Source organism: Glycine max, chromosome 1, assembly GCF_000004515.6.
Source record: "Glycine max cultivar Williams 82 chromosome 1, Glycine_max_v4.0, whole genome shotgun sequence".
NCBI lineage: Eukaryota > Viridiplantae > Streptophyta > Magnoliopsida > Fabales > Fabaceae > Glycine > Glycine max.
The window spans coordinates 24,866,497-24,889,914 of NC_016088.4; the positions used below are offsets into that span (position 1 = coordinate 24,866,497).

At 36.8% G+C, this 23,418-nt stretch overlaps 1 long non-coding RNA gene across 13 annotated transcripts in view; it reads right to left on the reverse strand.

Moving 5' to 3' along the window:
* Positions 1-19,152, reverse strand: part of LOC102667014 (uncharacterized) — a 39,658-nt gene extending 20,506 nt beyond the window's left edge. For 3 of the 13 annotated variants that reach the window (XR_005891305.1, XR_005891302.1, XR_005891304.1), the window contains exons 1-7: positions 18,926-19,152; positions 11,896-12,052; positions 10,493-11,789; positions 10,330-10,417; positions 10,100-10,192; positions 9,594-9,993; positions 8,682-8,822 (exon numbers count right to left, since the gene is read on the reverse strand). This is a non-coding gene — a long non-coding RNA (uncharacterized lncRNA). Of the gene's footprint in view, positions 1-7,321; positions 8,823-9,396; positions 9,994-10,099; positions 10,193-10,329; positions 10,418-10,492; positions 11,790-11,895; positions 12,053-18,925 lie in introns of those variants that run through there. The other 10 variants (XR_005891306.1, XR_005891303.1, XR_005891308.1 and 7 more) reach the window with 8 other exon arrangements.
* Positions 19,153-23,418: the final 4,266 nt, after the last annotated feature.

Sequence of the window (23,418 nt, forward strand, 5' to 3'; positions counted from 1 at the left end):
TCAGGTCATTAGACTGTGCATTCCAGATCATGAGACTGACTCAGTCCTGCAGTTCTATCATTCTTCCGCACCAGGAGGTCATCTAGGTGTTCAAAGGACAGCTCGCAAAGTGCTTGATTGTGGTTTTTATTGGCCCACCATCTTTAAAGATGCGTGGAAGATCTGCAGCACTTGTGAGCAGTGTCAGAGAGCAGGAAATACACTTACATGGCGACAACAAATGCCTCAGCAACCTATGCTATTCTGTGAGGTGTTTGATGTTTGGGGTATAGATTTCATGGGCCCTTTTCCTGTCTCTTTTGGTTATGTTTACATTCTCCTTGCAGTTGACTATGTTTCAAAATGGGTGGAAGCCAAGCCCACTAGAACTAATGATGCTAAAGTTGTTGCAGACTTTGTCAGGTCTAATCTGTTTTGCATGTTTGGAGTACCTAAAGCAATTGTTAGTGATCAAGGAACCCATTTTTTCAACAGGACAATGCATGCCATGCTTAAAAAGTACGGGGTGGTACACAGGGTATCCACACCATACCACCCCCAGACCAATGGACAGACAGAAATTTCTAACCGAGAAATCAAGCGAATTTTAGAGAAGATTATGCAGCCAAGCAGGAAAGATTGGAGTACCAGGCTTGATGATGCTCTCTGGGCGCATCGGACTGCCTACAAAGCACCCATAGGAATGTCTCCTTATCGGGTTGTCTTTGGAAAGGCATGTCATCTTCCAGTGGAAATTGAGCACAAAGCTTACTGGGCAGTGAAGACTTGCAACTTCTCTATGGATCAAGCTGGTGAGGAAAGAAAGTTGCAACTGAGTGAGTTAGATGAAATCCGCCTAGAAGCCTACAAAGAAAAGACCAAGAAGTTCCATGATAGCATGATAGTTAAAAAAGACTTCGTGGTTGGGCAAAAAGTGTTATTGTATAATTCTAGGTTTGGACTCATGAGTGGTAAGTTGAGGTCTAAGTGGATTGGTCCTTTTGTTGTTACTAATGTTTTTCCTTATGGTACAGTTGAGATCAAAAGCGACTCCACAAACAAGAGCTTCAAGGTCAACGGACATCGACTTAAGCCATTCCTCACGAACCCTTCTTTAGTGGACGTAGTGGTGGAAGAGACTTCCTTACTCCACCCTACTCTTCCTCCACCATGACTTAGGGAGTTTTTCTTTTCCTATCTCCTTCTTTGCTTTTATTACACTTGTCCGATTCTCTTTGATGATTTAATTGTTTTTAATCTTTTAATTGTGCTACATTGAGGACAATGTGTTGTTTAAGTATGGGGGGGAGTGTTCTTTGGTTTTGCTAGTTTTGTTGGTTTTGTTAATTTGTTAGTTGTGTTAATTTGTTAATGTTGTTAGTTTCGTCGGATTTTTAGTTTAATATTTTCGGTCAATTTTGTGTGCACGTACGACTTTGCATGTTTTTCTTTGAATTATAGGATATGTTCAAGAAATGGGTAATTATTTTGAAAATAAAAGTTCTTGACATTTTGTGACTTGAAATCCTTGATTCTTCTCTACATGTCATGATAGTTTTGAAAGCTCAATTTGAAAGTGATGAGTTTACCTTTGTGAGAATTTGAGCCATCCATCATCATAATCATTTGGTGTGTTTTGCCCCATTGATTGCTTGCACAATAGCCTTGGCTTGATTCTTGTTGATGCGTCCCAATTCACATGCATATTTGGAAATGATTTAGGCAATTTTGTTCTTATAAGCTTCTAGCCAAATGGACTTACCTTGAATTAATTCCTTTGATAGCCTTTTTGAGCCTTGTTTCCCTTTCCTTGTTTTGAAGTTCACTACAAGCCTTAAGTGAAAAACCATGATATCACCATATCCTTAAGGAATTTTGGAGCTTTGGAATTGTTTTGGGAATAAGTGTGGGGGGTTTTGTTTCATTGGACAACTTGTTTTGTTGGTTATGCTTCATGATGTATTTTGGGCCATACTTGATGTACATTGTGTATTGGTTAAATGTTGGACATGCTGAATGAAATGTTGTTTCTCAAAGGCTATATAGTAAAAATAAAAAAAATCGGAAAAAAAATTCAAAAAAAAGAAAAAGAAAAGCAATAAAGTTGAGTGAATAAGATCTTAAATGGCACAAGAATGATGAAACTCTTGGTTCTACTCTTCATGTTTAAATTTTATCTTTACTTCTTTTTATTTTCTTATTTTTTTCTTAATATGCACTTATTCCCCATTGCTCCTCTATTCCTTTGGGATTTAGCCACTTATTCCATACTTCTCCATACCTTGTCCTTGGCCCCATTACAACCTTAAAAGACCTTTTGATCCTCATGTGCTTGTGTTTGTGGGTTGATTCTCAATTTTAGAATCTTGCCAAGTCTATGTGGTGTTTGTTTTCATGGGTGCTTTGAGGGTAAATAGTAGCCTAGACACTTGAGAGATAGAGTGTATATCTTGTGAGGCTTTATCACTTTTCATTCTTGAGCTGATTAACTATTTTGCCATGATTAGGTTGCTTGGATGATTTTCATGAATGTCTTGACTTTTTGGATCTCCTTATGTTAGATGTTACCCATTCCTTGATGTTCATTGAGAAATATATGAATGTTTTTGTTTGTCTCTCTTTGATTTATCACTTTTCATTCTTGAGCTGATTAACTATTTTGCCATGATTAGGTTGCTTGGATGATTTTCATGAATGTCTTGACTTTTTGGATCTCCTTATGTTAGATGTTACCCATTCCTTTCATTCCTTGATGTTCATTGAGAAAAACATGAATGTCTTTGTTTCATTTTGCCCAGGAGTGCAAAAGGCTAAGTATGGGGGGTTTTGATGTGCCATCATTTTCTTCTATTTTCTAAACCCTTTTTGCACCATTTTAATTATTGATTGGTCTTAATTGTCAATTAATTAGGCAGTTTTATTATTTGGGCTCATTTAGCTAATTTGATGTTTTTAATCTAATTTCAAGAATTAATGAAACATTGGGCTTAATCCGCATTTTGGTTGTGGACTTGAAGAGGGCAAATAAAGCAGCGCTTACCTTAGTTAATTTCTAATTAGGAAATTTCGCAATTTTATTTTATGTTGTTCAGTGTTTATTTCGTTTTGGGCCAGAGTATTGTAATAGGGCCCAGTGACTTTGAGTGACTCTTTTTAAATAGCTGCCTTGGGATTCGTGCAGGGCATTCGGTTATGCTATTTTCATTATTCAGAGCTTTGGTTTTAGGTTTTCACGTTTTTCTGTTCCCTTGTTACGGTTTTCGTTCTTAATACAAATTTCCGTTTTCTGCTTCTAATTACGAGTTCATTCTTGCTTCTTCTACTACTTTCATTTACGTTTCTGTCTCATTCACGTTTCTGTTCATTTACGTTTCTGCTTCATGTTTCATTTACGTTTTCTGCTTGAATCCATGGAAGGCTAGATTTTCTGGTGTTGTTTCCTTTTGAGGACGAAGCCCAACTCTCTTTGAGGTTTCGCTTGTAATGTGGTTCCCTGGCAGTTCTCCCTTCACCAGTTATCCCAAATTCGTGAATATTAATCAGTGCACGCTTCGTGTTCGATTAATTGCCTCTGAGCCTAACTTGCGTTCATGCTTAATGGACGAAGGGCTAACTGGTGTATGTGGTGCCTAATCACGTATTGACAAACCTAAGTTGATTTTCGCTTAGTAAATTGAAATAGGGTTGGATTAAGTGGTTGACTGTTAGGGACGAATTCTCCATAACCCAGGATAATAGAATGACTTCTGAATCAAAGGAAACAACCCGTTTTTAATATTAGTTGTTCTGCTCTTTAATCACAAAACAAACAACCCCCCCCCCCCCAATCGTTATTGTTACTGCAAGTATATTATGAACAATTGGTGTGTCACTGCTCGTTGGGAAATGACCTAGGATCACTTCCTAGTTACTGCATTTTCATGTTTATTTGATTTGGGTACGGCCTCGATCAATTACCAAGTTTAGTAATCAATTACAAAGTATTAGAATAAGCATCAAAACTCACTTCTTTTGAAATATGGGCAAGTTTTATTGAATTGATCAATTACCAAGTTTTGTAATCAATTACCTAAGCTAGTTTCAGCAAAAGGAAGTCTCTAAGGCTCGAGATAATTAATTATCACATTTCGTAATTGATTAGATTGCATATGAAATAATCAATTATAACATTTGATAATCGATTATTCCAGAACCATAGAAGCTTGAGAAGCTCTCTATGGAGCGAGATAATTGATTACCCAAGTTTGTAATCAATTAACCTATTTCTGGAAATGCAAAACAAAGAAGGATTTGAATGAGTTAATCAATTACCCAATTTGTTAATCGATTAATTCTATTTTATCTATTAAAAACTATAAATACCCTCGTTCTTTCTCATTAATGACTCTTAATTCGATCTTATCTTTTGAAAAAAAAATCTAAGAGTCATCTAAGGGAACCACTCTACATTTCAACAAGAGTTTCATGATGATCAAGATTCATTCATTCTTCATCATGGTTTGAGAAAGAAAACAAGAGCTTGAAGATATTGTGATCTGCACATTCAAGTATATTAAATCCTATTTTGAATTCTTTCTAGGTTCTAACCTTGATTAGGGTTATCAAGGATTTATGTGAGTTGATAGGGTTTCAACTCTTGATCCGTCTCTTATAGGAATCAAGGGAAGAGTAGAAGTTTAGAAAATTGCATGTGCATAGTGATTGTACTTGATTCTCTATTAGTGGAAATTCTAAGGGATCTTAGAACAATTGGAGGTAGATCCTCTTGAGAACTAAACCTGTATAAATTTTGAGTGTGATTCTCTCTTTATCTAAACCTTTGTTTTGTTAATCAATCTTGGTAATGAAATTGATATCAAAGGGCCATAAAACTCTATTTTTCATTAATTTGTGTATTCATTGTTTTCTTTGAAAATATTTTATAACAAGTTTTTGATTGATCACCATAAGGGGTAAGATTTAATTGGATTTAAATAACAATTTGATAAATATTTTGAAAAGAATCTATTCAACTTCCCCCTACTAGATTCTTGGATATTCCAACACATAAGTCATGATAAACGCCGCATAATATTGAGAGGAGGAAGAATAACATAAAATGTAATAAAACGTGGAATGAGACATGAATCAAATTCATGAATGGGTGAAAATGCTTTAAGGCATTGTTGTAGATTGTGATGTGTTGTTGTGGTGCGGGCACGTGTTTTCATGAGTTGAGTTTGATGCTTGTAAAATCAACACATTCCCACCAAAACTCCACTTTAGCCTAACACAAGCTTTGGCTAAATTCGCTTTAATCACAAAACAACCAACCTTCCCTTTCATATTTTTCATGGAGTGCATCTTTTCCTAGGCCATTACTACTATATTTTCATGGATACTTCTCGTAGGAAGAATCCAACTTGGAAAGGGGAAATAAGCTCAGGCATAAGTAGTTTCATCCTGTTGACCATTATCTTAGTAAGAATTTTCTAACTTGTGTTACACAAAGAGATGAGATGAAATTGGGACACAAATTCAGGTTTATCAATTTTTGGAATAAGGCAAATATTTGTACAATTAACACTCCCAGCTTCTCCAGGATGTCTCCATAAATGCTTGATGAAGTTACACACAAACTTCCCAGTAATAGACCAATCATTTTGGTAAAAACCAGCTGGAAAACCATACGGGCCCAAGGCTTTCCAAGGGCCCATCTCAAAAATAGTCCTTCTCATCTCATCCTCATGAACAATAACATTAAGATCATGAATTTTATCATCCGACAAAGTTGCAAAACCATACCTGGACTGAAGCCATATTCCTTGAGGATTGTCATCCGAGAAAAGGTCAAAATAAAACCCATTGACAAGAGTTTTAAGCTCATTTTCCTCTTCAATCCACTTACCATCCACACCCCTTAACATTTGAATCCTACTTTTCCTTCTCTTGTCCACTATCTTTAGGTGGCAATAATGGGTATTCCTATCACCATCTTGATGCCACTTGCTACATGATCTCTGAAACCACTTCAACTCTTCTTGATACAAAACCTCATGCAACTCGTTCAAAAGCTTCTTTACTAGATGTATAAGGAAGGGATAGGAACAATTCAGCTCAAACTTCCTTTGAATCCCTCCTAAACGGCTTATAAATTTTCTCTTTCTAGTAAAGATACTACCAACAGATATTCCAAATGGATCATATTTAACAGCAAGGATTCATATTGATTCCAATTTTCCTTAAGAAAATTTTTGTAGGTAGGGTGAGTTACCTAGCACATTCATAACAAAACACCTTACCTTATTTAAGGAAGGACAAGAATCACCTTGAGTTAGAAACAAAATTGGATGATGATCCAAATACTCTAGCAAGGTTTTACCATAAGCATGGGGAAAGAAAAGTCTCCAATTATCATTGCAAAAAGCTTTATCCAACCTTTCACACACCCTCTGGTAATCGGTGAGCTAAGGTCCTCTTCAAGTATATTTTGAGCCAACATAGCCCAGATCCATCAAACTCATAGATCAAATTCTTTCTATGAAAATTTGGCATTTCCTTTCAAAGGCAAGGGCCCCTCCTTTTTATTTCCAAAGTGCACCAAAATATCATTAAAAGGGTGTTGCTAGGTGCACCCAGCATTATTGCTGGTGCACCCAGCACTTCAGGGGAAAAAACTGAAATACCCTTGATCTGTAAACCTTTAAGTTGATCTGTAAAAGGCATACAAATCAACTTGATCCGTATGCTTTTTACAGATCAAGTTGATCCGTATGTGCTTAATATCAACATACGGATCAACTTGATCCATAAGATTTACGGACCACCCTCACACACACGCATCACAAATGCAAAGAAAGCACAGGGGTAGTTTTGGCATTTTTAAAAAATGTTGGGTGCACCAGCAATAATGCTGGGTGCACCTAGCAACACCCTCATTAAAATCACCAGCAATAAGTCATCTATCATTCATGGTTCCCCCAATAACCTTAAGCTTCCCCCAAATATCAGCCCTGGAATATTCAACTGAGCTAGCATAAACAAGAGTAAAAAACCAATTATCACTATTTCCAAATTTAACATCCAAGTGAAGGAATTGAAAATCCTTTAGAATAAACTTGACTTCAACAACAGAAGATCTTCAAGCCATCCTAATACCTCTAGCAAACCCTCTGCAATCTGAATAGTCATATTCATCAAAACCCAAAAGCTTGAAAGTTTTAACTAATTTCCCAGGATCCACACGTGTTTCCATAACAAAGATATCAGGTTTATGTAGGTCAACATAGTTCTAGAAAAACCTCTACACATAATATAATTTTATTATTGGAAATCATCATATAAAAAAAATTAGTTCATGTACCCATGTGCTTTCTGTTGGGAAACAGGAAGAACCATCTCCATATTCTCATTCGCCTTTTAAAGGTTGCCTCTCTGACTCCCCCTCATCTATACTCATACTAGAAAGATTCCCTCCATTAGAGCAAGGACCATTTTTTATTGATTGGTCCTCACTAACTCCTAAAACATTTTGTTGTTTATCTAGTGGTTTTGGAGGGTGTTGCAAAGCACTTTCTTCAATAATTCCACCTACCTCCTTGTCCCCACTTATACCTTCCTTATTTTGATTCTTGGTCTCATGACTCAAATTTCATTCCCATTAAGTTTCTTTATTATTTTCCTCGAGGATAACACTATTCTGAGCCATGTGATTCCCTTCAGTAGGTATACTAACTTCCATATTCTCTTTGACTGCCATCTTCCCCTACACCCCAATTGAAAACTGATGACGAAAAATTTTGACAACATAAGGATTAGCACGAGCTCCCTTTTTCTTAGCTTCAATATTAGTCATCATTTTTTTTATTCCTATTTTTGTAACTCCCAATAGGCGCCTTGGCTCCCTATTGACAATAACTGCCTCCTTACTTTTTTTGTTCTCTTCATTAACACTTGTCACCACAACATCATTAATGTCAACTTAATTTATGATTGACTTTGTATTCACTACTTTTTCTATCACCATAATATTCATTGCATCTGGCACTACCCCACTTGCCTCCCCTTCAAAATATTCCTCAGAATTCTTCAGCAACTCATGACGTGACCCTAAAGAGAAAAACTTGTTCTCAGTCTTTTTAGCAGCCACCACATCTACACCATTACCTGGGTTCTCCTTTCCTCTCCTTTGCCTTCTGGGCTTCTTGACCACATTCCATGGTCCATTCAAAATCGATCCTTGTCCCCTTTCAATTCCTCCTTGAGCGGAATTTTGGTTCCCCGTTCCAACTGTTTGGCTTCCCTTTATCAGGGCAGCCTTCAGCATAATGCCCGAATCTTCCACATGTAAGACACAACAAATGCAAACCTTTATATTCAATCTTATAAAACCTCTGTTTTAGCTCAAACAAAGCCAATAGAAGTTTTGTAAGATCAGCCTCAACACAAAGTCTCACATATTTCCTTTCCTGTGCTAGGGTATTCCTATCCACCCTTACCGTCCTACCAATATGATCTCCTATAGCATTATAATATTCAATTGGCAGCCTTGAAAACCTTACACACACATCCACACATTCAATAGCCTGCCTCACTAGTTGGATGAAAGTTTGGATTCCATTATCTCACCACCAAATAGTGATCATAAATGAGCCAAGGTCTCTATGACAAAACCCTAAACTTATCATCCATATTAGTAAAAGAGACCATGAAGAAATCATTACCCAAATTGATGATATGGATAATCCCTTTCTTGAGCCACATCTGCTTCAAACGAGTCTCCAATCCTTGTATCCAATCTTCCTCCCAAGGAGCTTTACAATAGTGGCACTCCTCCATGGATGTTTTAGCAGAAGGCTCACTGTCTGGAAAAAAAGCATTGTTGAAATTGAAAAAAGTCCTACTTAGGAAAAAAATAAAGGATCAATGTGGCAAAATGCTGTCAATTCTATAGTAGATAGCAACAAAAACGTTGGCTCTCAATGATTAAGTTATAGATAACCCCTTTAAGAGGCTTGATACCAAGGTCTTCATATAGTTGAGGATGAGTCAGGTAGCTTTACTGCTTCTTTAATTTCCTATATCTAGGCATCTAAACCACCAATTTCAATGTAAGATTCCAGAGGAGCCAGTTGATATATGAATACACATTGCATCCCTTCTAAGGGGCGCCAGCAATATGAAGTTAATAATATGTGAAAGCTTAATTACCAGGAAATATTTAAAAGTCTAATAAAAAAAATCCAATGCTATAAAACAACTGGTTTGAACATAAAAGGATATATTTAAATGACTTTAACAAAAACAATTATATGAAAATCAGGATCATGACAAGCCTGGTACAAAAACCAGAATTTGCACTAAGAATAGAACATTTAACTCATTTGGGAAACCAATTTAGCAAAATACAAATGGCAATTATCCCAACACTCGTGCAAGTTAGCTAGATAATATATTATATATGCCTTGGCACACAGGAGTATGCTAGATTACATTTGGTATATCATTCCTTAAACATGGAAAATATTTACCAGTGTGTAAAGAATTTTGATGCAGCATGTAAAAGAGGAGTGGGAACTGGTTTCGGAGTTATTTTTAGGGACCACAATGGAAATATTCTAGCAAAAGCTACTCACAAATTATCACAAGTTTTCATGCCAAAATTAGCAGAAACTGTGTCTTAGATGGACTCTACAGCTTGCAAAGGATCTACTGTTAGACACATTGAATCAGCAAGCTCCTCAATTGCCACCATGGATGAATTCAAAACAAAGAAGAGTAAACGTTAAAAGAGATGTTGGCTAAAATATATCTGCAGAAAATAAAAAAGTATACATAAAAACATAAAAAAAAATGGAGATTTACTAATGAAAACAATATAAAACGTTCAGGAACAAATCTTGACATTCTCATAGTGGAACTTTACATAGTATTTAAAGAAACAAAATATATAGATACAATTGCATTAGGATAAGATCAAATTACCAACAAAATTGGGACTATGACCTTCTATATCTATATCTGCAGATAAAAGTGCTGCACCAAACAAAAATAAGACATACATTACCCCTTATACCTTGCTTAAACTATTATTAGTAAAAAACAAAAAACTAAAAAAAAGAGTTGTGGGTGAGATATGAACCTGAGGGAGAGGAGAACAGAAGAAATGTGGCATGGATATGAATGGATGCACACAAAAATCCTAGTGCAAGTGTGGATCTAAATCCTAGTGGATCTGAAATAGATAAATGGATACACCCTAAAATTAAAAACCAAAATAACAAATCACATGTATACACACAAACCTGAAATAGAAAAACCAAGCAGTAAATGGGAAAAGAGAGGATTCAAGATCTTGAAAAAGAGGACTACCTGTTATCTTGCATTTTTAGGAAAAATCTGTTTAACTCCACCTGATGCAAGTAAAGTCATGTTTGAAGGAAATCTCATCACCTGAAAGCTGAAAATTTAGAAAATATATTAAATGATGGCAACAATTTTCTTCCCAATAAATCACACAAAATGGCTTCCCCACCTCCAGGATCAGTCTACCAAATGCCAACACACCTATAGGTAGCAACACCATGTATGTCACAAAACCTTTAGTAAACCAAAAGAAGGCAAGGCAAGAGAGTTGATATTGAGAAAAGGAAGAAAAAGAAGGGAAAGCAAGTCTACACAATACCAACAGAGATAACTGAGGAAAAGAAAAGGTTTCACGATACCCACCTCGCACTCCCTCATGTACAATGCCGTCACTAAAAGCATGAAATAGGAATATAACTTTCAGCACTTTATGACATCAACTCTTGTTAGTGGAGAGTTCTGAAGAAAATATTTCAGTATCGCATTTACTTCTCCATCAGATATTTTACTGCATAGATCTATTTTCACTTTCAAAAATAACTTACATCTCCCATCATCCTAAGGGTCCTCCAGGACAGTGCCAATTTGTTAATGTTAGTGAGCACTTACAACAAGCTCTCAAGGAATGGAGAACATGGTGAAACACAGGAATTAATATCTACTTCAAGAAATGAAAGATTACATGTGGAGGAAAATTGGTGACCTTGGTGAACATCGTTGACAGTGAGAAAACTAAGACTTAGAGTTGAAAACACAATTTTGTAAGCATCAACATTAGAGAGGGAAAGGTAAACACAGTCCAGGTTAGAATTACTAATCCAAAGGACTTTAGCATATTTATGCAAAGAACAATCTTTAAGGACCAAAGAATTCAATGAGATACAGCTTGAAAAGGATTCAACATAGTCATAGTGCCTTGCAGGAAAACAGATATTCTCGAGATGCAAACTTTTAATGCTGGTAACTGCAGAGATTTTGGAAGCTTCCAAATAGGGCCCCAAAAAGAAGGGGAAAGGTGAAGAGATGTCAGAGTTGGACAGGAAAAAATAGAAGAGGGAAACACAAAATGGAATCTATAATTTACAAAAATAAAGATTTTCAAGTGCTGGACATAGTGGGACACAGCATATTCCATGATTTTATCCAGGAGTTCATGGTCAAGGTCAGCAAAATAGCAGAAAATGATATCAAGATTAAGTAGAGAAATGGAGCCATCTCGACTACAGAGAACCCCGGACACAAACTCTTAAAAATTGGAACCAACTGTGAGATTGAGAGTAGTGAGACCTTTCCAAAGATCCTTCCATCGTTTAGACAACACACAAGTCCGAACAGCATCTTCAGCATTCATAAATTCCATTATATGGAGCAAAACACTGCTAGATAACTCACTGATCCTGTCCCTATCATCTTTTGTATTTCTTATACTTTGCCTCTGTCTCTGATTCTTTTGCTTCTTATGTTGCCTGACCACCAAAACATAACATATACTTCAATTCTTTTATTTTTTTTCTGGAATGGAATGGAATCTGAATTTTATATATACTAGCATGAAGACTAAGTGAGTCAAACCTGATTTACGTGGATCTTTTCACTACCCCCAGCACCATGTTCAATAACAGTGCTGTTATGACCTTCAAAAGCTGCAGACACATGAGGCTTCACCTCCCTCGTATATATCAATTCATTATCTTCATCTTCCTTGTAGCAATAGTCCACCAAATACCGACTACACAACAAAGATTAAATCAAATGAGTGGCATCATCCCACTTTCATCAAATCAAGCCCACAAGAAAATTATTCATAATAATTTAAAAAATAAAAAGAAATAAAATTCAACTTTCCAGATCCACGAGACCTTAAATTTTCAAGGTTGTAAATCCTTTTTTATATTTTATTTCATCCAAAAGAGATGTGCTACTACTATTATTATTCAGCTAAGACTCCTGAAAACTCTAATTCTCCAAATATTTCACAATTCAATAACCACAACTCTCAAAATTTAGGGGATGTATTACTAATCAGCTATGATTCATGAAAACTCTAATTCTCCAAACATTAAACAGTTCAAGAATATCTTGAATAACTAATCCTTATAGAGATGGAGAGAGAGAGAGAGGTAAGAGAGAGAGAGAGCGAGAGATGAGGGAGATGATAGATACGAAACGGAGAGTGAACCAAGAGATAATGAGAGGGAGAGAGATGATGGGTGGGTAAAGGTGACGACCAGAAAGAGAGATGGACTGAGAGATAGGAAGGATCCCCGGCAAAACTACGCCGAAAATAGCCTTGCAAGACAACACCAACATACACAAACAAATTGGAGGGAACGATCCAACATATCCAGCTTCTACTTCACCAGATTTTCAGAAGAGGCGAATGAGAAGGACCTTTGGGCTCATTTCAGAAAATGGGGGCAAGTACGCGAGATCTTCATCTCAAAACACCGGAACAAAGGGGGGAGGAGATATGGATTTGTGAGGTTCAGTGGGGTGAAGGACGTGAGAAGACTAGAAAGGCAATTTGATAACCTGGTAATAGGTGGCATGAAGCTGTATGTCAACATACCGAAGTTCGAACGAGGGAGAGGCACAAGCTCAAACACAAGGTCAGCACCCAAAACATGGAGAGATGGAAGATACCAGGGAAACCATGAAAACAAAGCATCACGACAGCATCTTCTACAACCCAGGGCACCTTCGATTTCATACAGAAAGGCTTTGCTCAAAACAGCGACAGGGCAGAGCCGAGGCCCACATATAGCAAGATACAGTCCAGGTGGGTCACAAACATTGATTCATCTTGACATCCCGGCAGAAACAAAACGATGGTTCTCAGACGCATGGGTGGGTCATGTGAAGAATTTGAAGACACTCCACGAGGCTGAAGAAGATATTGCGTGGGAGCTCGGACAAGAAGTTGCGCCAAAATACATAGGGGAAGACATGTTCTTACTCTTAGGTTTACCGGACACCAGGGCGGAGGAGATGTCAACGGAGGAAGCAAGGCACGGGTCGACGCCATTCTATACGCTGGAGAAGTGGAACTCCAGCATGAAAACAGGGCAGCAACTAGTTTGGGTTCAATGTTGGGGCATACCCATGATAGCCTGGGATACGGTGCACATTAAAAAGATTGTTGCAGTGATCGGGGAACCAGTGGGTAGATGACAATGTAGAGGAGCTCCGAAGATTGGACAGAGCAAGAGTGCTAGTCAAAACCGCTTGGAGACCCCTACTACAACATACAGTCAACCTCCATATCGCCGATGAGACACATCAAGTGTATATCGCTGAAGAGACAGGGCCCAAAAACCACCTCTGCAGATGCCATGCTCGAGATAATGCCGGCTCGTCGGAGGAGGTTGAATCAGAAGATAGTGACGACGGAAACCAGTTCACAAACATCGTAGAAGCAAACGACACCGCTCATGCACGACATGATACCGACGGCGACTGTTCTGACGGTGGAACATGCATGGGGCACCAACGACAAATCCCACTACCCATCGGTTCATGCAACGAACCACGAGGTAATAACCCGGGTCAGTGGGAAGCTAGCGCGAACCCCAACGTCATAGTAGTGCTTGACCTAGAAGCTTCAAAAGGGGCAGCGTCAGCACAACAGACTGCAGAGGAGGTCGACACAGCTTACGCAAATAAGGCAAAGAGCAGTTCCCAAAAGAAAGTCTATGCGGAAGATAGCCCAAAGAAGACCCCTGCAGATATGGCTGTTGAGCTGGTCTCCGCTGACCATGCGCCCCGATCTCCATTACAAACAAACAAAAGTATTGGTGGGCCGGCCCCGACCAATTTCGAAGGACCATGTGCCCTGAATGCTGGAAGCAACCACACAAACAACACTCGTGAAAAGATAGGCACCGCTTGGGATAAATATATCAGCAAGGAAGATGGTGAGCAGGAAGTTGATGAAAGTGGGCCACCGATATTGGGCCTCACTAACCTCAACACACCGGCAATACTAAAAAAACAAAACCTGAGCCCAACAACTAACAAAAATGAAAACAGGGCACTGCCGATGGTGTATTCCAGAAGTAAGGGGCGCAACAAGCAACAACAGCATCATAAAATGGACGACAAATCAGACCACTCTAATCAGGATCACACCAAGCTGGGCCTGGAGAATATTTCTATGATCAGAAAAGAGGTCAAAAACCCAAGAGCAGGATAACAACCTTACCTGATGATAACCCACAAGAGTTACAGGAGGCAGAACACCATTGGCAAATGATACAACAAATGGGGGTATCAGCTGATATAAATCACGAAAGCTTCATTGAAATGATCAATGACATGGAAAACAGAGATAGGAAAGAGACAGAAAAGTTGGGAAATAGAAGTGTGCCCCATGAATATTTTAACATATAATGTAAGAGGGCTGGGAAGGAGGGTTAAGTGGTCTGCAATCAGGTGAGGAAACACAAAGTAGATTTACTATGTCTTCAGGAGACGAAGAAACAACAAATTGATCTCACAATGTGTCAATTCTTATGGGGCGATTCTGATGTAAGCTGGGAGATACAGCCTGCAATAAACATAGCAGGGGGTCTACTATGTTTATGGAGTGATAAAAGCTTCAAAGTAGATAGGAGGGTCTGCGACAGGGATTTATATTGCTGGAAGGAAAGTGGAACAACAAAGACCAGAAGCTCTGTATAATCAACATCTATGCCCCCTGTGATACTCAAAACAAAATGTCAGGCAGAGTTCTATAGGAGTCTATAAAATAGCTCAAGAATCTAAATCCAAATGGTTTATGGTGCCTGGTGGGAGATTTTAACAGTGTCAGGAATGCATCGGAAAGGGTGGGCATATCACAAAGAGGGATGGATGATACACCCAGCAATGAATTCAATGAATGGCTAGAGGATCTTGAAGTGGCTGAACCACCATGTATTGGGAAAAAATTTACTTGGTTCAGACCAAATGGAACAGCCAGAAACAAATTAGATAGAGCGCTTGTTTCCTCAGAATGGCTCACCAAATCGCCAGCTAGTTCGCAATTTGTCTTAGAACGAAACTTCTCTGATCACTATCCAGTGCTATTCAAATCTAAAAATGTCGATTGGGGGGCCAAACCATTCAGAATACTTGATTGTTGGCTCAAGGATAAGTCTTTTGGGAAGATAGTTAAGGAATGTTGGACTCAGACACAGCTGAGTGGATGGGGTGGCTTTGTACTCAAAGAAAAGATCAAACGTCTTAAGGAAAGGCTGAAGACATGGAACAAAGAACAGTTTGGAGACACATTTAAGAGGGTCCAGAAGCTAGAGGCTGAGCTTAATAAGTTGGAAATTGAAACAGCAGATAGGCAGATGACTCCCCAAGAAAGCACGAACAGGAAAAGGCTACAGCAAGATCTTTGGACAGCAGCTCAAGCACATGAATCTTTAATGAGGCAGAAGGCGAGATCTAGATGGATCAAGGAAGGCGACTGCAACTCCCGCTACTTCCTCCTGTTGATTAACTCACTTCGAAGATCTAATGTCTTAAATGGTGTGGCTATTAATGGTTCCTGGGTTGACGACCCAAGTAGAGTAAAAGAGGAAGCCGTAGCTTCTTTCAGCAAAGATTTCAAGAATCCATGCACAGCAGACCAAATTTAAATAACATCAGCTTTCATAGCATTGGCCAACGAGAAAACCAAAGGTTGGTGGATAGCTTCAGTGAGGAAGAAATCAGGACAGCGGTGTGGGACTGTGATAGTGAAAAGAGTCCAGGGCCCGATGGACTTAATTTTAAATTCATCAAGCAATTTTGGCAGATTATGAAACTGGATGTCCTTCGATTTATAGATGAATTCCACGCAAATGGTGTTATCCCAAGGGGAGCCAATGCCTCTTTTATTGCCTTAATACCTAAGGTAACTGACCCGCAATGCCTCCATGACTTCAGACCTATCTCACTCATAGGCTACGTTTACAAGATCGTGGCTAAGCTGCTAGCCAACAGAATGAAGAGAGTTATGCCATTTATTATAGATGAACGACAATCTGCTTTCATAGCCGGAAGACATTTATTACACAGTGTCATCATCGCTAATGAAGCAGTGGAGGAAGCAAGGAGGGGACAAAAGTCATGCATGATATTCAAGGTGGATTTTGAAAGAGCCTATGATTCAGTTTCGTGGGATTTTCTTTCTTACATGCTAAGGAGACTGGGCTTCTGCAATAAATGGATACACTGGATTGAAGGTTGTCTTAAATCTGCCTCGGTGTCGGTGTTGGTCAATGGAAGTCCCACAGCAGAGTTTGCTCCACAAAAAGACCTTAGACAAGGCTGTCCTCTAGCGCCCCTACTGTTCAATATTGTAGCTGAGGGGCTAACTGGACTTATGAGGGAAGCAGTCAAACAGGAGATGTTCACTGAGTTTCTAGTGGGGGAGAACAATGTACCTGTTAGCATATTACAATATGTTGATGACACCATATTTTTTGGAGAGGCTAACATGCAAAATGTCAAGACAATCAAGTCGATCCTGAGGGCTTTCAAACTTGCATTAGGCCTTAAAATAAATTATGTGAAGAGCTGTTTTGGGGCTATGGGACAATCAGAGCAGTGGAAAATGCAGGCTGCGGGTTACTTGAATTGCAGAATTTTGTCCATGCCATTCACATATCTGGGAATACCCATAGGGGCTAATCCAAGGCGTATTGAGCTATGGGATCCGATCATTAGAAAGAGTGATAGAAAATTAGCGAGATGGAAACAGAGACACTTATCCTTTGGGGGGCGAGTGATTCTTATAAAATCCATCCTAACATCTATCCCAATCTTCTTTCTCTCTTTTTTCAGGATTCCCAACAAGGTAGCGGACAAGCTGATTCAAATTCAGAGAAGGTTCCTTTGGGGTGGAGGAATAGATCAAAAGAAAATAACATGGGTCAAATGGGACACAGTTTGTCTCCCAAAAGGAAAGGGTGGACTGGAAGTAAAAGATATCAAGACGTTCAATAAAGCATTGTTGGGAAAGTGGTGGTGAAATTTGATGCAGCAAAACACAGAATTATGGACTAAAATACTGAATTCGAAATATGGAGGGTGGAGAGCACTAGCTGAAGGAAAAAGAGCCAGCAATGAATCAATATGGTGAGAGGACCTACTGTCGTTGATACATGAACAAAAGATGAATAATGTGTTACAAACTGAAACAGAATGGAAGGTGGGGTGTGGGGACAAAATCAGATTTTGGGAGGATCAATGGGTAGGAGGAGGGGAAGCATTAATGATGAAATATCCCAGGCTGTATCAAGTCTCCTGTCAACAACAAAGAGTCATTCAGCAAATGGGGAGACAAACCAAAACATTTTGGAGTTGGAATCTTGAGTGGAGAAGACCCTTATTTGACAATGAAGTAGATGCGGCTGTCAGATTTATGGATGAAATATCACAGATACCAATCCAAAATCAGATCACAGATTGCTGGATATGGAAACCAGAAACTAGTGGGCAGTACTCTACAAGAAGTGCATACCACCTGCTGCAAGAAGCAACAGCAGGGGACAATCCGAATGAGGCATTAGAGGACCTATGGAAGCTAAAAATCCCAACAAAAGCTCTAATTTTTGCATGGAGACTAATCAAAGACACATTACCAACCAAAGCTAATCTGAGAAGGAGACAAATCCAGATGAATGACACAATATGTCCTTTTTGCAGAAGTAAGGAGGAGGAAGCCTCTCACCTGTTTTTTTATTGCCCAAAGACACAGCCCTTATGGTGGGAATCCCTTTCCTGGACTCAAACCATGGGAGCTTTTTCTGTTAATCCAAGACAACACTTCATGCAGCAACCAATTGGCATAAATGGAGGAAAGCAGTATTCTAGATGGAAGTGCTGGTGGGTGGCCCTTACCTGATCTATTTGGCAGCACAGAAATCGAAATGTTTTCCTAAATGAGCCTTTTAATGGAAGTAAGCTGTTGGAAGACGCAATATTTCTAGTATGGTCATGGCTTAGAGGGTTGGAGAAAGATTTTGTAGAGTCCTATAATTACTGGTCTAGTAATCTACCAGTAGCTTTTTGTATATAGGACAGAAATGAAGGGTAATACACTGTAATAGTATATCAGGTCTGCAATTTGGATCATAATACTAGTGGATCCAGCAGCATACCTACCACTAATATTGCATTAATAGTACCCCTGGTACTTTCATCCATTTATAATATATTATATTTTTGCTGATCAAAATAAAAAAAAACAGTTCAAGAACCACAAACCCTCAAGATTTAGGGGATGTATTGTTATTCAGCTATGACTCATTAAAACTCTAATCATCCAAAGTCCAAAATTACGCAATTCAAGAACCACAAATCCTCAAGATTCAGGGAATGCAATACTATATAACTCATGAAAACTAATTCTCCAAACATTATACAATTCAAGAACCACAAACCCTCAAGATTTAGGGGAAGTATTACAAGTCAGCTATGACTCATGAAAATTCTAATTACTTACACATTTCAAGAACGACAAACCCTCACAACTCAGAATTCAATCAATTTCTTTCCACTACACTCATTCTTAACAAAATTCACAAAGCTGAAACTGCAAAACTTAAAAACACTACAATAACAATACCTGGAAGATTGATCTAAGAAGGAGACGGTGACATCGTCCGAAATTTCGCGGTTCACCGAAACCCACTCCACCGTTATCGAAGCGCCAGGTTCAGGATTAGTCTCACGACTCCAGCGATCGAATTGCTTTGAATCCATCGAAGAGAAAGCGAAGTACAAGCATATTAGGAAGTAGCCGTTGGAAATTAGAACAAACTAAAAGATAGTAATATTGATCTAAAAGATAAAATTGATCTGATCTAAAAGACAAAAGATAAACCAATCTTACTTTAAAATAAAATAAAAGATTAATGTCAAAAGGATTGATTTTTTTTATTGAATTTTTAATAGACCTAAATGATTAACAGATTGTTTTTAATCCATTGGTTGCAATCTGAATAAAAAAATTTATCCAATCTATATAGGAACAGGAATCGGAATGCTAATGGAAAAAGGGAAAATATAAAAAATATCAATTAGATTAAAATATGTTTTTTGTTTTTACGAATATAAAAATATTCGCTATAAAATTTTTCAGTATGTTTTTTATTCTTACAAAATTAAAATATGTTGTTTACTGACCCAAATTGTATTGTTTTCTTACATTGATTAGACATTGATGTAAAAAATATCATATTTTACATTTGTTATATCCATGATCAATGTAAAAAATGTTGTCACATTTATATCGATTATAAATGGTCATATGCATAACTGTAAAAGTCATCATCGTATTTGGATTTACTCAAACCAGTGTCCAAGCCAAAAAAATGATATATTTAAATTTTGTGAAAATAAAAATTATATTAAAAATCTTACAAAGACGAATTTCGAATATTTTTATATTTATGAGGATAAAAAGCACCTTACCAATAAACTAGCAAAAAATTATTTACACAATTACCCATTGCTTCTTTTTTTTTAAGAAAATTATGATTCTTTATATTAATTTCTCTAATATGTTTAATAAGTGTTTCATATAAATGCGAAAAATTTATCCTCAATTTTATAATAACTAAAACTAATAAAAATTGTATTATAGCTTGTGTCTAATTTAACGAGATGTTACAATAAATCTTATATATATATATATATGAAAAAGATCTTTTGTTACATATAAATAAGGTGATAAAATGGACTTGTCGAGTAAGTCTGAACCCGTGCTGATAAAATTTTGAACTTGGACTTATTTTCTTTAGTCCAAATTAAATGTAAATTTTTTAGTTTGACCCAATCATGATTTAATGCACATTAACATTCAAAAACCCATTAAAAGCCAATAAAATTAGACTTTTATAGGACTTGAGTTTCATTTTTAGGCTCAAACTAAATTCAAGCTTTCTTGGAATGACCCATTATCGCCGACCAATATCGAACTAGCCCACATTGAATCCAATAGCCCATTTTGCTACTTATACATATAATCATTATTCACGTGAATTAGAAAACTCAATGACGGGAAAGGTTTCGGGGATTTTTTTCCTACACCTAACATTTTTCCAATACACTCACCCTGAGAGGGAAAAATAAAAAATGTCCTTACATATAATCCCATACGGATTGTAATTGGACTTACGGATTAGTAATCCGTATGACCCATATTATATTAAAAATATATTTTACAAAATAATTTAAAATGCATGGTCCATACAAGTCTCCAACATGTGACTTTCGCGTCATTAGCTTGGCGCTCTAACTAATTAAACTAATAGGTCAATTATGTTAAAAATAATTAGTGTCGCTATATATAACACTAAAATTTATAACGTATATTTAATACACATATAAGTTTACATAATAAATTTTGTAACCATTAATTTTGATCTATTTTTTTTTTACATATATAAATTTTTAATAAAAATCATAGGTTTAATAAAAATTTATATATATATATATATATATATATATATATATATATATATATAATACATTAGTAGATCAAAATTAATTGTTATAAATTTTATTATGTAAACTTATATGTGTATCAAATATACGTTAGAAATTTTTGTATTATATATAGCAAAGTTAATTAATTTTTAGCGTAATTATTCTATTAGCTCAGTTGATTAGAACGTCGTGTTAATAACGCGAAAGTCACGGGTTCGAGATCTCGTATGAATTATACAAAGAAAAGAAAAAAGGAGGAAACGAAAAAGAAGTAAAAAAAAGATAAAATTAGAATTTTTTTTAAAAATAGGTTGAGTGTAAAAGAAATGTAAATGGTACAGGAAGAATAATCCAAGGTTTTGTTATAAATCGGGTAGGTCTTGGACTAGTTGAAACATGTGGATCGAAGGAACTTGGGCCTAACTTGTCACTACCTTAGAGTGCAGGGTGTTGCTAGGTGCACCAGTATTATTGCTTCTGCACCCAATAATTTTACTTAATTCCATAAATACCCTTGTGCTTTCTTCTTCCTTTTTAAGTTGGTTTCTTTGCTTTTTTTTTTCATTTACACTACTACGCTTTCTTCTTTGCTTTCTCCCTTTCGTGTTGGTTTTTCATTGTTGAGAAAGGTCCCGCTTCGGTCGAGGTGAAAGAGGTATGGAGGTTCGTCAGTGGTGATTGTTGCGGTGGTTGGTTCGGTTGTTAACGGAAGTGGGTTGTCAGAGGTACACCATAAAATTTGTGTTTGCATAACATACGGATTAAGTAATCTGTAAGTTTTAATATAACTTACGGATTACATAATCCGTATGTTCTATATGGATTATGTAATCTGTAAGTTAAATTAAAACATACAAATTAAGTAATTTGTATGTTTTATACGGATTTTAAAATAAAAAAAATTAAAAAATTAAAATTTTAAATATTTTTAAATTATAGATATGTTAGTATTTATTGTTTAAAATAAAAATTATTTGTTTATTTGAAATATAATTCATAATATTGTTTTAAATGTTTTTAAAGAAGTGTAGATTGATAATTAATTTGTAATTACTTTTTTTTATTTGACTACGTATACATATGTTGCGGTTATAATTTTTTATGTATTGTATGGTTATGAATTGTAAGTATAAAAAGTTGATGTTATTGGTTTTTAATATATAGGGTTATCAATTTTAATGTTTATAAAATGGTATGCAGTAAAAAATTACGTAAGGTTTTGTGCGATAGTATATGTATGGTGTAGTTAGGAATTGTTTGTTTATGATGTTGAAAATTTTGAATGTGTTGTTAAGATAGGTGAAGATCAATGGATGTATAACAATATAATGTCTGAAGAAGTTGATATGAATAATCAAAATGAAGATGAAGTTGGTGTGAATGAAGAAGAACATGTTGATTGTTCTGATGCATTCAATACTTCTTAGGTAAGAATGTGATTTATTGTTATAAAATTAATAAAATGAATGTCCCTTTAAAGACTAAAATTGTGTAGCTTGCATTGCATTGTAGGTGTTTGCTACCCGAGATGATGTTTTGCAGTAGGCTCGATCAGTCGTTTATGAAATTGGATTTGTGACAATGATTAAGAGGTCTGACACTAACACTGGTATGAGAGGAAGGACTTCATTTGTGTTAATTGGTTGTGAAAGGAGTGGTTAGTATAGGTCTAGGAAGAAAGATTTTTTTAGAAGAAATACTAGTAGTAGGAAATGTGGGTGTCCCTTTAAGCTTCATGGGAAACCAGTGGTTGGAAGGCAAGGTTGGATGGTGAAGTTAATGTGTGAAAGTCACAATCATGAATTGGCCAAGTCATTAGTTGGACATTCATATGCTGGTCGATTGACTAAGGATGAGAAGACAACTATTGTTGATATGACAAAGTCAATGGTGAAACCAAGAAACAATCTCCTAACGTTGAAGGAGCACGATGCCAATAGTTGTACAACAATCAAACAAATATACAATACAAGAAGTGCATATCGTTCTTCCATAAGAGACAATGATACTGAAATACAACATCTAATGAAGCTTCTTGAACGAGATCAGTATATTCATTGGCATATATTAAAGGATGAAGATGTTGTATGTGATATCTTCTAGTGTCATCCTGATGCAATGAAGTTATGCAATGCATGTAATTTGGTGTTTTTGATAGGTAGTACCTACAAAACAAATAGGTACAGACTCCCGTTACTTGAATTTGTTGGTATGACACCAACGGGGATGATATTCTCTGCTAGTTTTGCATATTTGGAGGGAGAACGTGTAAATAATGTGGTATGGGCTCTAAAACAGTTTCGAGGTCTTTTTCTAAGACGTGATGCCCTCCTTGGAGTTATGGTGACCAACAAAGACCTAGCATTGATGAATGCCGTGAAAATTGTATTCCCTGAGTGTACTAACTTGTTGTGTAGGTTTCACATCGACAAGAATGTCAAGGCAAAATGTAAATCCCTAACTGGTCAAAAAAATGCATGAGAGTATGTCATGGATGCCAAGGGGAGTTTGGTTGATTGTTGTTCCGAGCATTAGTTCGACGATTGCCTTAAGATGTTTGAAATTGCTTGTTCACCATGGCCAATGTTTGTTGACTATGTTAACAAAACATGGATAATTCCCCACAAG